General features: G+C 27.3%; 1 protein-coding gene across 10 annotated transcripts in view; it reads right to left on the bottom strand.

Annotated features, from left to right (window-relative positions):
- The window catches only part of LOC126743099 (CUGBP Elav-like family member 4), an 885,098-nt gene extending 873,110 nt beyond the window's left edge, over positions 1–11,988 (bottom strand). For 5 of the 10 annotated variants that reach the window (XM_050450047.1, XM_050450049.1, XM_050450053.1 and 2 more), the window contains exon 1: positions 11,524–11,987. The gene's annotated coding sequence lies outside the window, so the exon portion shown is untranslated. Of the gene's footprint in view, positions 1–11,523 lie in introns of all 10 variants that reach the window. The other 5 variants (XM_050450048.1, XM_050450052.1, XM_050450051.1 and 2 more) reach the window with 3 other exon arrangements.
- Between the last annotated feature and the right edge of the window lie 1,750 nt (positions 11,989–13,738).

The raw sequence follows: 13,738 nt of genomic DNA, 5'->3' as shown, positions 1-13,738 counted from the left end.
GAGGGTTGTTGCCCTCGAGATGTAATGTAAAAGGAAACTTGATACCCTTTTAGTTCTTAGCAAAAGTGATAATGAATATAAGTAAAACTAGAGGGCAAAAAAACGTTAATAAAATTATCTTCTTAAGGAGGCACATGAAAATCATTATATACGTGTTTGAAAAGTATAATACAAATACGGCTTACGTTGGTTACGCCTCAAAGATACCAGTAAGAGTGTGCTCTAGTTTCAGCCGATTCGTAATACATGCAGCCCCAAACCTAATAGACAATTAAGAGAAGATACCTTTTTCATGTGACACCTCTTGGATCTAAATCCTTTTTCTTACCAGCAGTAACACCAAATGAGACTCTCTAAACCTTTTTTAAAAATAAAAAATAAAAATAATGCCGGTAGTGATTAAATTTCTGCAAGTTCACGCGAAGAAAACTGCAGATCTGTTATGCTATGTAATCAATAATTCTTTTAAATATGGCATTACCCTAGACATGTTAAAATCAGCTCTGGTAAAGCCTTAAAAACTAAAGACTAATTAGTCTTTTGTCAACATTTTATAAGGTGTTTAACATTGCCATGTGTACAAAGCTTATGCACTTCTTTTATATTGAAAAACTTATAAGTCATGTACCGCATGGTTACCTTAGTGACAGATCTATTCAAGCTGTGACCTATGACTTTGTCGAGAAAATTCTGAATAGTTGGGGGGATGGGAAGATTTCTATGGGAATAGATCTATCCAAAACATTAGACAGCATAAATCATGTGATTCTATAGAATCTTCTATAAAAATTAAAGAGGTATGGGATACCTGAGCCTCTTTTAATATGGGAGAGCAATGTTTTCTTGATCGGGACTACTTTTTTCTTAGTGTTATTCAGAGAAGTATACTGGGTTCCATTTTATTTCTTCTTTATAGTAATAACTTAGCCAGAGAAATACTTAATGACGGAGCACTTTTGGTAAAATTCACTGATAATTCAAATCTTCTTGTGGTTGCTTCAATACTTTCAGAGTTCCTTCATGTTTTTTCTGATTTACTAAAAACTGCCTAGCAACGATTTAATTAGCAATAGTTTTATTTGAAAACTGAACACTGAGGAAACCAATTTTCTGTTATTTCACACAATACTAAAACAGAGGAGTACCCCGGAGGAAATTATGTTAACTAATCAAACTATAATGCTATCAATTCTTATAAGATTTATGGTGACGTATGTCGACCAGAACATTGCCTGTTAATTTTTAAGAGTTATGGCAGGATATTAAAAGTCTATTTTGCTAAGTTATGGTATAATTTTCTAGGGCAAAAGTATTAAAGTAAATTGAGGCTTTATTTTACAGAAAAGAGCAATACGAACCATGCTTTATCTTCTACCGAATCACTCATGTAGAGCCATATTTAGATAATTAGGTTTACTTTCATTTACTAATCTCTAAATATGTGACTGCTTAATATTTTTATTTCAAAACAGGAAAAAGTTCCAACAATCAAGACCATTTCACAGTATTTTAAAAGATATACAGACCTCAAATTTGATTTTCTTCTTGCATTAAATTTTTTAACAAGTTACCAGATAATATTTAATTAAAGTTGTTAATATCACTTGTAAGATCACATTAACTTAGTGTTTGTATATATGAAAAATACTTATAATAAAATATATTTACTCTGCGTTTATTTATACGTCGTAGATATAGTTTCTGGAAGTACAAAATAGAGAATTTTTCTTTGGATGAGTTATATACAATATCTTAGAAAGATTTATGTTAAACTACGCCTAAGTAGGATCTAAAGCCTGTAGGTTTCCTATACTGATAATTATTTTATCATTTTAAATAAATAAGCACAATTCTGGCCCGATGCGATGACGCATTATCGCCGTACAAAATCCACAATTATCATCATATAGTTCTGGCCATAATACATTCGGCATCCCTTAAATGGTTTAAAACAGAAAACTTATATTCTTTTTTCTTTGTCTGGCTCGGTAGTCGGTATAAAAGTAGACAGTGTGTAAAAAGTAACAAATAAATTTTTCACTTTCAAACAGCCTCGGCATGATTTTTTAGTTTGGACTGGTCTTCAAAACCTTACGATTTTGACTTGTCTTCGGACGACTATTGACTTATTTATAAGTTCAATGGCTAAGAGTCGGAACAAGGCAGATTCCCTAACACTGTAAGGAAAATCTTTATACCACTTGCTTGTTCGAGTTTTAACTAGATACGAGTAAATAAACAAAAAAAAACAAACAAAACCTATTCTTCCATAGGCGATTTGTTTATATTAAATATTCCTGAATTTTCTTGATCGCATGTACATTTATTATGTTTTTAATTATAAATGTAATATTGCCAAAAATTATTTATTTTATACTGAATAATTTATATCATATTTAAAATTATATAATATGATACTTGAAATACAAAACGAATTAACTGATATAACATCCCAACCCAACCCAATATCTATTTCTGACTCTTTCATCTTTAAAACTTATGGCTCGATAGAGGATAATTTATTTTCTAATCATACAGGCCTCGGCAGAGAGACTATGTAATAAATGTTTTTTAAGATATGCCAACATTTTTTAACTAATTGATGTTTCAATATATATTTATTCAAATCCTATTACTTCTCGTAATCTTAATTAAGCTATTTTAAATTTTAGTATCAGGTTTCTAGTTTATAGATTTTGAATACATATAATATACAAATACGAGTATAATCGTCAGGAAAATAATTGTTTTTCTTCCTGTAATAGATTTCTAATATTGTCTTAAAACATTATATAAAAAAGCGTTATTGAAATGTTTATTGAGAATTATAGAAGTACTATCGACGATGCAAATTATATTTTAGGAATCAGGGCCTTCTCTATGGTTTCTTACATAGCAGACACACTAGACACAGTAATAGTAGTTTATATATATGTCATTTTAACTTTTTTATAATTGATAATATTTAAATTTAAATTTATTATTTTATTGTTTGCTTATCGATAATATACCAATCCTTAATGCAAACGGATAATTAGAATTAGATAATTTTAGAGTAGTTAATGGCATTTTAATTTTTTTATATTTTGTATATTTTTTGTTGATGTATAGGTGCTTAAAATATTTTATTATTATCATAAAAAAGTATCAATAATGCAACTTAGAATTTTAGGAAATTTAGCGTGTTAATTTTTATAAGTTAATTAAAACTCTAAGCAATGGAAAAGGTAGGATATATTTTTTACGTAACACTCCAGTATTATTTAAAGAAAAGTATTTAGGATAGCGATTGACATAACACTAAATTTTTGTAACCTAAATTGGCAAAACCCTTTTATATTAGTGACTTTAGGATCATTCTTCTAAATGAACTTAAAATGAAAACAATTTAAGAATCATAATAATTTTTATTGGATTTTTCATCTATTCTTCAGGATAAATTATTACATCAATATCCAATTCACAAAAAATAAAGCAAAAACTGAAAATTAAAAGTTTTCGCCTGTGTAATGGTAATCTTAATATAATTTTTATATAAAGCCCTTTTTAAGTACACAAGTTAAATTCTTACAGATTTAAATAATTACTCAAATACAAATAGGATATATACATATAAAGCAAAAATTTTAAGGGTAAAAGAGACTAACTTTAAGAGAAGTCGAAGAAAACACCTAATTGAAGAAAACAACTGATTTAATTTGCAGATATGCTATGTCATCTTAAATTCAACTATATTTGGTAATTGTAAGGCAGTTATTTTTGCCGTATGTAGTCATTCAACTTATGTAAGGAAAATATAATTTTAATTATGTGGTAATTGAAATATCAAGGTCGGTGAGATAACAAGAAGCATTTGGTTTATCTGGAAATTAAAATACTCTTTATTTTTCTAGAAAACTCTGGAAGCTTAATTTCTTTTTTCTAACAACGATCCAAATAAGGTTTTATGTTTTGTTATATTATTGGAATTATTAGGGATCACAAGATAAAGTTCACATGTTCTCAACCCAATAATTTTTATTTTTGTTTTATATATATGGTTTTCCAGTCCTAAATTTCTAATAAATTTCCACAAATATAATATCTATTTTAAGAAAAATGAGTGTATACTAAAATAAATATTTTTGGTATGCTAATTCATAGTTTAATAAATACTGAAAATAGGCATCTGTCATTGGCCCAATAATAATATTATTTTAATTTCAAGTGAGTTTATTTGAACAATTGTATATTGTATTATTTAGGGATTTAAAAATGAGACTTTAATTGACTTAAAATAAAAAGTATAATGGGCTCAAGCAATTTAGCTGGCCACTTTACATGGTTTATGGCTGTATTGATCTGGAACTTTATTATCCAATTATTACCGAATTGGAAAAGCGTAGAGAGAAAAACCCCCATCTTGTTGAAAATGTATTCCAGCCATATTGAGTTGAAAATTTCTACCACAATCGAGTTGATTTTTAAGAACTTTAATTACTAGAGAATTAATAGCATTTTTTAATAAATCCAGATAATGATTAAAGTGATAAAATTATAATTTTGTGAAACGGACTCAGCAAAAAGTTAGTCAGAATTTAAAAATTAATTAATTGCAAAAAAACTGACAATCGAACAAGACCATAAATAAAATGCCAAAATAAAAACGGTAAAAGAATATTTTATTCATATGAGAAAAAGAGTTAGAAAAAAAGTAGGTGTCAAGTGATAAAATCTTTAATAGAGATACAGTACTAATTCTTTTCAAGATTTCTAGGTGAGGCGGAGGGCTAAAACCGTTCTTCGATATTTTTTATGTATTTCAGCGATTCTTGATATTAAGATATTTAAGTTATTGAAATCAACATTTCACTATAAACTTTAATCAATTTTATTTATAAAGAAAAAGGTAGATTTTTCTTTCAGAAAATTAGGTTAATCAATAAGTGGTACCAAAGAAAATAATAGTAAACTAGTTCGTTAGTATAATTATCTTTGGTGGTACAAAGCTAAAAAGATAGAGAATCTAAATAAAGTGAAATTAAATACTTAAATTTTATTTTGATATTCAGACACCGGAAGCCATTTATGTTATCAATTTCAAGAATCTTAAGAATCGTATATGAAGTAATACTAACCGTTCATAATAAGCATACAAGGTATGTCCTATAATGCCAAACATCGCCGATTCTGAATCTTCCCGTTAAAAAAACCGCAAATTTTAATTATATCGGGATGGTGATTATGAAAAAATACGAAATTTGCATGTAAACATTATATTTAGTATTTCAGTTAATATTGCAAATATTTTATCCTTGAATATGCATAATTTTTAAGTTAAAATAAGTAAATAATATTTTTATTTACTAGAGGCTTAACAGTCTTTTTAACAAATTATTTTTAAGTTATTATTGACATGCGTTAAATTTAATAGTTATAAATTATTTCATCTATATGATCTTTCAGTAAGGCCATTTTTTTTTTTGGATTTAGTTATCATATTAATGTATTATTCATAGTTCATTACAAATACCATTTTAACAATGTATTTATATCCGTTATTACCAAATGAACAGGATGTGATGTAAGTATTTCATATTAGAAAATATTTAAAGAAAACCTTAGCACTAAGGATGCCATAATATCCCTAACGGAATCTGTCAATAAAACTTTTTGGGAGAGGAAATTGTGTTTGGGCATCTTGCTTGATTTAAGTAAAGCATTTGACATATCAATTTCTACTCAATAAACTAAACTAATTAGGCAAAAGAGTCGTGGCGTTTAGGCTCTTTGAGTTTTATTTGAGAAAGAGAACCCAAAGTGTAAATGTTAATAACAGTATAAGTGAACCTTTACCATGTACTGTGCTGACACCATGACTGTACCCTAGTTTGGTCTGCCATAGGGTACAGTCTAGGGAGCAATTTTGTTCCTTGTATATGTAAATGAATTACTCGATTTATGAAGAGGGAGAAGTATTTTACTTTGCTGACGATGCGGCCATTCTAGTGTAAGGGAGCAACTGTGAGGAGATTAGGAATAAAGCAAAAAATGTCGTAAAAAAAATTAAAACCTGGTTTGATCTTAATTATTTAACGATAAATGCAAACAAAGTAAACTTTGTTAATTTCTCAGTAACTAAATATAAATATGCATTTCTAGATAACCTCACTATTTGCGATCATAACTGTTCAGATCATTTTCAGTGTGAATGTCACTATAAAAAACACAGTATAAATAAAATATCTCGGTATAGTTATTGACCCAAATCTGAATTTATTGGCATATATAGAATATGTGTATGTATATATAAATTTAAATGTTAAAGTTTAGTTTATTCATCTCTCGTAGAAACTATATTAAATTATTGCGTTGCTGTATGGGGAGCAACAAATAAAACAATTATAGAACCTTTAGTAATTACCCAGAAATTTAAAATAAAAATTATTTAAAAATAAAACTAAACTTAACTCACCTACTGCTTTTCTGTGAAGCTAATGTATTAAAATTAAATTAATTATATGTTAATACAGTAGTTAGATACATATCAAGAAACAAATCATTTATAAGTCTTTTAACTCATACATTTATTACTAGGGCAAACTGTAATAAGGAAGCAGTAACACAAAATGTAAAACTTGGAAAATGTCAAAATAGTCTTTTTTATATAGTGCCAAAAATATACAACATGCTTTTATTAGATATAAAAAATAAAAATTTGAACAAAATAAAACGCAAAATTTATACATGGTTACTTGTAAATAATATAGATTGGTTTACTAAATGACTTTGTTCGTGCTTATTTGCTAATTTATTTTCTGGTATAACTTATTCCTTTCATCATTTACATATTTAAGTACTTAGTGTAATATTATATTTACCATTACTTATAACTTTTTTTATATATAATTAAACCATGTGCACACATATATTGTAAATAATTATGCATACACAATAAGATTGATATTAAAAGTATATAACTTGTAATATGCTTGCAATATTTAGTCATGACATTTTAAGATTTGACAGAATAAATAATAAAAATTGAATTTGACATTCCATGACTTGAGAAATGTGATTTCTACAGGATGTTAGTCTTGATACAAACTAAATAAATATTAGATGCGTTTATTTCTACTTTCTTTATTTTGACTTGAACATCCTAGAAAGGTACTTTGTATTTGCTAGTTCTTAAGTTCCAATTCCTTATAGTTTAATTATAGGTGTAATTGTATATTTTTTACAAATAAATCCGTTTAAATATATGAAGACTTGATTTTACTTTCTTTAAAACAGTATTAGTTTTGTAGCGTTTTATTTTTCTACTCCTTATGTTCACTACTGCTCCATTGATATTTCATTAATATAAATAATTACATTAATAATTTCAGTCAACTTCTTTTATTCATATTTCTTTATATTCACACTGTCAATAACACATTACTACTGTAACGCATCACTCTCCTGGTTTAATTATCCATGCTTTCTGTTGACTGTCCGTCACTTTTCTGATTAGTCTTAATTAATGTTTTCTCTGATTAGCTGATATTGACAGCTCAGGCGAGAGGTGGGGTCGTTACTGATTTAGTCGGTGCTGGTCCATTTTTTGACGACTTGTTCCCGTGTTGCAGGTAGGAGTACACCTAAAAGGCCAGTTTTTTATTTCCGAAGTTTGTGAAGCAGGAAGTGGCCAATATGGTTTGTAATTTATAGTCCTTAATTTTGTTCCTTTAGAGAACTGTTTAATTCATAATTCTGGTGCAGGATGCCCAAGATTTTTATTTTTCAAGTGCTGAATTCTACCTAGTAGCGAAATCATAATTTAAATGTTACTTTTGTAAATCTAATTTTCCAGGGTCATGTTATTGTTAATTAAAACCTATATACCAAGTCTTTTTCTTAGTTTTTTTTTCATTTATAAAACAAAAAACTAAATGGCGTTCTCTTATTTAATAGTTATAATCAAGCTTAGATTCTTTAATAGCCAGTCATAAGTGAACCTTTGAACAATCCTAAGCCTCCAATAATTTTGAGCTACCGTCTGCAAACTCTTGGCAAAATAGTAACACTGTAAAGTTAACGCCACAGTTTATTTATTCCTTTATTATTGATACAAAAATATGAGGTTTATATTATTTTTATTGATCAGACTGCAATAAGTTTTAGAAAAAACGATCTTGATAACTTTTTATGTCAACATTATTATTACCAATATCAGAAGTCTAGAAGAAAATTATGCAACAATTGAATTAGTATAGTTTATTGGGCTAGTACCTATTTATAGTAAGACTTTAATTCTGGTCAAAATATTATTTTGACTCTAATTTCTGGACTAATTTTAGCTCTGTATAAAAAGAAATGTACTAGAAAGAGAATATGACCATTCCTGCTGATGGCACCAGATTTTCTTTCTTTAATAAATTACAATAGCATTCTAAATTACTGTAGAAGTGAATATTAAGGGTACCTTTAATTGGTAAAGCAAATTTACTAATGATATTTCGATGTTATCCGGAAATGATGCCTAAAAATAGTTTTCAGTAAAATCATATAAACAGTATTTTTGTTCTAAAATAATTATATTTTGTTTAAAGTTTTGATGAGTATTATCAAAATAATTGCACTGTAATCCAAATTAAACATATACTAACATATACTTTAAAATCATAGATTCAAGAGAGATTATATGGCGTATATTTTCCTAATAAAAAAGAAATAGAACTTTACCAAAATCTGCAAAAGTCATCTTAAATTATTATGAAAATTAATTAAAATGTATTGATTGTAAAAAACGATATTCGTTATTTTTTTCTAGAAAAATGCACTGATTTTTTTTATAGTTTATATGTATTTAATTGATAAAGCTTTTTAATTGCATACTTATGAAATTAAAATAAATCAGTAATATTGTCAATGCAATTATACAGCTCTTACGGAGAATTTGAATCTTGATCAAAACTTCAAATAAACTGATTTTATTTCAGAAGAAATGTTGACATTTTTGCCTTTATTAAGGCTATTTGTAGGGCAAAAACGTCAGCATTTCTTCTCAAATAAAATCGGTTTTATTTGAAGTCCTAAACCTGCGACACTTTCTCTTCATTTCACACGGTAAGAACATTATTACGTAATTATCTTGATTACTCATAATAAAATGTTGATGAAAACGTTAGAAACATCGTATAATCATTAGCATATTTTAATGCGATCTTTATACTACCTTCATATGATTATAGATCATATTTAAGTTTCTTATATGTTTAGATGAACTCTTCAAACTATTTATACTTGCAGGAGAAGATAATATGTAGTAAAGAGGTAAAATATAAAGTATAAAATGCCACAAAGAATGTGAAGGCATAAAAGTACAGTAATTTTTTAACAATTCAAGTTTTTTCAATTCAATTTTGTGTGCTTACTGGTTATTAAATATAAGTCTCGTTCTTTGAATAACTCAACTATAAACTGCTATTATTATTACGACTTTACTCAATATAATAGCAATATTATATGATATTGATATGATATGAACATATGCTTTTTTCTCCTACCCTCTTTGTCTGACCTAGGTTTTTTTATAATATGAACACTGGAGCATAGCATAATAAATTAGTAGTAATTCAAAATGTCAACCAATTTTCATCTATACAATACATAAAATATAAAACATTTACCCAATATACTTAAAAAGTACGTCCTTTAATAAGATAAAAGACTTTAATAGATCAACAATAATAAATTCTTAGAAATTCCTGCATTTAATTAAAATCATTATAATTTTTTTTCTTGTTTGTTGTCTTCTTTTTTATTTTTTGTCAATAGTGTTATCATATAATAAATATTTTAAATTAAAAGTGATATAGTTTTAGGATAATAATAATTGCATCTATTATTATAGTTAAAATAAAAACTTAGTTTTAGGCTATTATATATTTTATTGAAGAAGTCCATTTTGGAAATGGGGTGAATCCATATAATACATGTTTTGGACATTAATCGTATATTGTAGCGATGATTTTTGTAAAACATTGCCGGTATGATTCTCATACAATGCTCTAAAATATTTAACTGATTAATTTTTAAATGAATGTGAAAGTTTTAACAGTCACAAAATAAAAAATCAAAATGTTTAACATTATGGTATAACAACAACATGTTATAACAACAAAAGTTTTGAGGTTTTTTAAATATAAAAAACAGAAAAAATCTACAAGCCATAATTAATTATTATATACCCAGATAATTAGATATATACAATATGCAGAAAATCAATAATTTTAAATATCTAGTTGTTTGATTAAGTGTCGGCTATAATTATAAATAATAATTTAATATACTACTTCACCACAACATTCCGTTTAAATAGGTGGTTAATTTATATACATAATTTAAATAAAAATCATCCAAATTTTGTATTTAAATTAACCGTCATAGAAGTGACATTAGTTATCGTTTAATTATTGGTAAGAAACTAGAAGACACTTTCATTTACGTTGGCAGCACTAGCTGCAGTGACTCGATAAATGGGGTGCAGGCGGCGTTTTTTGTCATTTTTACCGGCATAAAATTTAGAATATGAAATAAAAGATATGAAAGTATTAATCTATGGTTTAATACTTCAGATTTTAAAGCTGATTTTCCTGCCATTTAATTTTCACGTTTCTGAATAAAATTCTAAGAGGCTAAAATTCGGCTACTGCTTCTGCAGGTAAGTAATTTTTTCTTATTACCCTAGTTCTAAGATAAAACAATATATTTAAGTGAGATAGTTTTAATTTTTGTTATGTGTTATCTTATAAAAGTATGTATAAAATACATTTAACGCTATAAGATAAATAATAATTTTCATTTTAATAAGATTTAAGTCAAAAATATTCCTATAAATGTTTTAAATGAAGCATTTCTGTTATATTTCTAAAGCAAATATATCATGTATTAAAGACATACATACGATATTCTAAAATATCACAGAAACAAAATTAATATATAATAGTTAATAAAGAAAATATTTAAAATAATAATTATAAAATATTAATAATTTAATAAAATATAAAATATAAATAAAACAAAATAATAAAAAAAATATAATTATATAAAAAAAAAAATTAATATATAATAATTAATTAAAATAATTATTAAAATGTTTTCTTATAAGGAAGTCTTATGTCCACAAAGAAAATGTCTTATAACAATCTTATTTCAAGATTGATTTTTCTGAAACATGTAGTAGTCAAGCAAGGTAAGATATTTCTTACTTGAAAGTTATTTGGAGGAATCTCTGGATAATCTTTAAACTATCCTATTATCTCATTTTTTAGTAAAATATCATAGAACTGATATTTAACAATATTAAGAATGATCTTAGAATATACTAAAGTTATTACGCAAATACTAAATGGTATTTTAAAATAATAAATATTTTAATATGTACGTTTTAGTAACGTATATAATCCTATTTTTGTAATGTTCTTTATTGACTAATATTTTTAACTGAAATAGGAATACTCTAGGTAAATGTATTACGTATTAACAGCGCAAGCATACCAAAGCTGCGGCATCATAGTAGGCCAGCAATTCCGGATAGATAAATAAATCATATTCCATTTTAGGCACGGCAAACACTGTATCCTAGTTTTGCAACCTGCAAAGTAAACAGTATCACCCTTAAACAAACAAACACAAGCACTCGCGCACAAATAATAATGGATTCGACGGATGCCAATACCGTCGCTTTTTGTTTTATTTAACAAACACGTTTTTTTTTTGGAACGTATAAAACACGCTTTGTTTTTTCGGGCGTAAAATTTTACGTAAATAAAGTCTCGATCCAGATAAATAGCAACCTAAACGGAGCGGCAATCTGGACCCCAACTGGTAAAATCGAATAGTTTTTTAGTCGACCGGCATGTTTGTTTATATTATCGCGTGGCTCCCGGTTGAAGTTAAGCACAAGCCAAAGAGCGCGCACGGTGTAAAATTTCGGGCGTTTTTATTGAAGGAAAATGCGGGACTGTTAAAAGCTTCCAGAGCCCTCGATACAAACGATAAACTGTTGCACTGTTGACTATTGGCAGAAGGTGAAGCATGTACTTGCTTTCGATATTCTTCTAGTCGGGATAAATTAGGGTTCTCGAGAGTTGTGGATGTTTTAGAATAGACACTAAAAATATATGGGTCACGGTTAGCCTTTAATATAGTATTGGACATATTGTAGGCAGAATTAAATTAGAATTAATTTTTCAAGAGGAATTAAAAGAGTAAATTATGAAGACTTTGCCCAATGACTTCACAAGGAATATGTTATGTTAGTGGTTTCATCTTATTATAGCTCAAACTATAGTCCAAAGCTAGCTCCTAACAATATTCTAAACGAAAATAAAATTTATTCATATTCTATTAAAGACCAAATAAGATTATCGGCCGGTTATACTTATCAAAAATCTTTTGAAGTTTTCGAGCAAGTCCTTTATGTCGCACTGCACTTTCCTTTAAAACATTTCATTGATACTCGTGGCTTTATGAAAAAAGGTTACTATTTTTAATCTATTTACGATCATAGAATTTATTTCTTAATCTTTAAATAATAATTTTTCACCTAATGTAGTCTATATAGATTTTTTAAAAGACAACTTTTGAATACATTGCCATTGCAACAAGGAGAAAGCCAAACCCAAAGTCAGTTTCATAAATGCAGCATTTAGTTATTGGCTTACGCATTTCGCCTTTTGGCATTGTTAATAACCTTAACTAAAACTGAGTATCGGGAAAGTCAATAAATAGAATAAAAATACGTACGATAGCGTAATAATAAATAGAAATACTAGATATAGAATATAGATAAAGTACTAATATAGAATATAGAAAGTATTTCTTACGCTAGCTTTCTACTAGTACTAGATAATAGTATTTCTTAACGACATCATATGATCTCTTTCTATTCGACTTTTTCGATTGGTAATTACAGCATACAACCGACGAAATTCAATAAAACTGAGTAACTATGGTTAAACACTAATTTACAGAAAGAATATACCTGATTAAAGTACAATGCCATACCAAAACAAACACTAATCCTAAAACATAGTTAAAATAAAAATATTATTTACAACATCGCGTATCGTTATTGACTATAATATGAACCCTAAAACATTGAATATTACTAAAATCCAATACATTTTATACATATTTTTTATAATAAATAACACAAAATATAAACATAAAAAATAAAAACAAAAAAATTAAAAAGTTTTTGAAAACTGAATGGTGATTGGACCCCGGAAGCTTAGCATTCAAATTACTAAGCACTAACCTTGTCACCAAACCGGGTTGCAAAGGATATTAAAGTGTTACATTTATTCAAGGATAGACTTGTAGTAATGAAATAAGATCTTCCAAAAAGCTAAATTTATTGGAAATATTTAATATTCTTAATGAGACTGGGTTTAAAATTATAGACGTCATTGACACATTTTAAGGTTGGACTTTTTTTAGCCCTTGTAATCTTTAGCTTTTCCAGAAGATCAAGTTTTTATCGTTCGCATACTCATGTAAACTAGTTACATCATTCTACACCAAAAAAATTTGTCTAGTTGACAAAATATGATTTACAAATGCTGACTTTGTTTCTTTATCATCTCTATACTCTTTTCCTGGACTAACTAACATAAACAGCCGATTACTCACTACAATTTAAAGAGTATAACTCAGATTTTAAAGCCTGCTGCTTGTTACCCCTTACGTTTACCAGGTGTTTTTTTAT

This window comes from Anthonomus grandis, chromosome 12 (genome assembly GCF_022605725.1).
Source record: "Anthonomus grandis grandis chromosome 12, icAntGran1.3, whole genome shotgun sequence".
NCBI lineage: Eukaryota > Metazoa > Arthropoda > Insecta > Coleoptera > Curculionidae > Anthonomus > Anthonomus grandis.
This window is presented reverse-complemented; position numbering and strand designations above follow the sequence as displayed.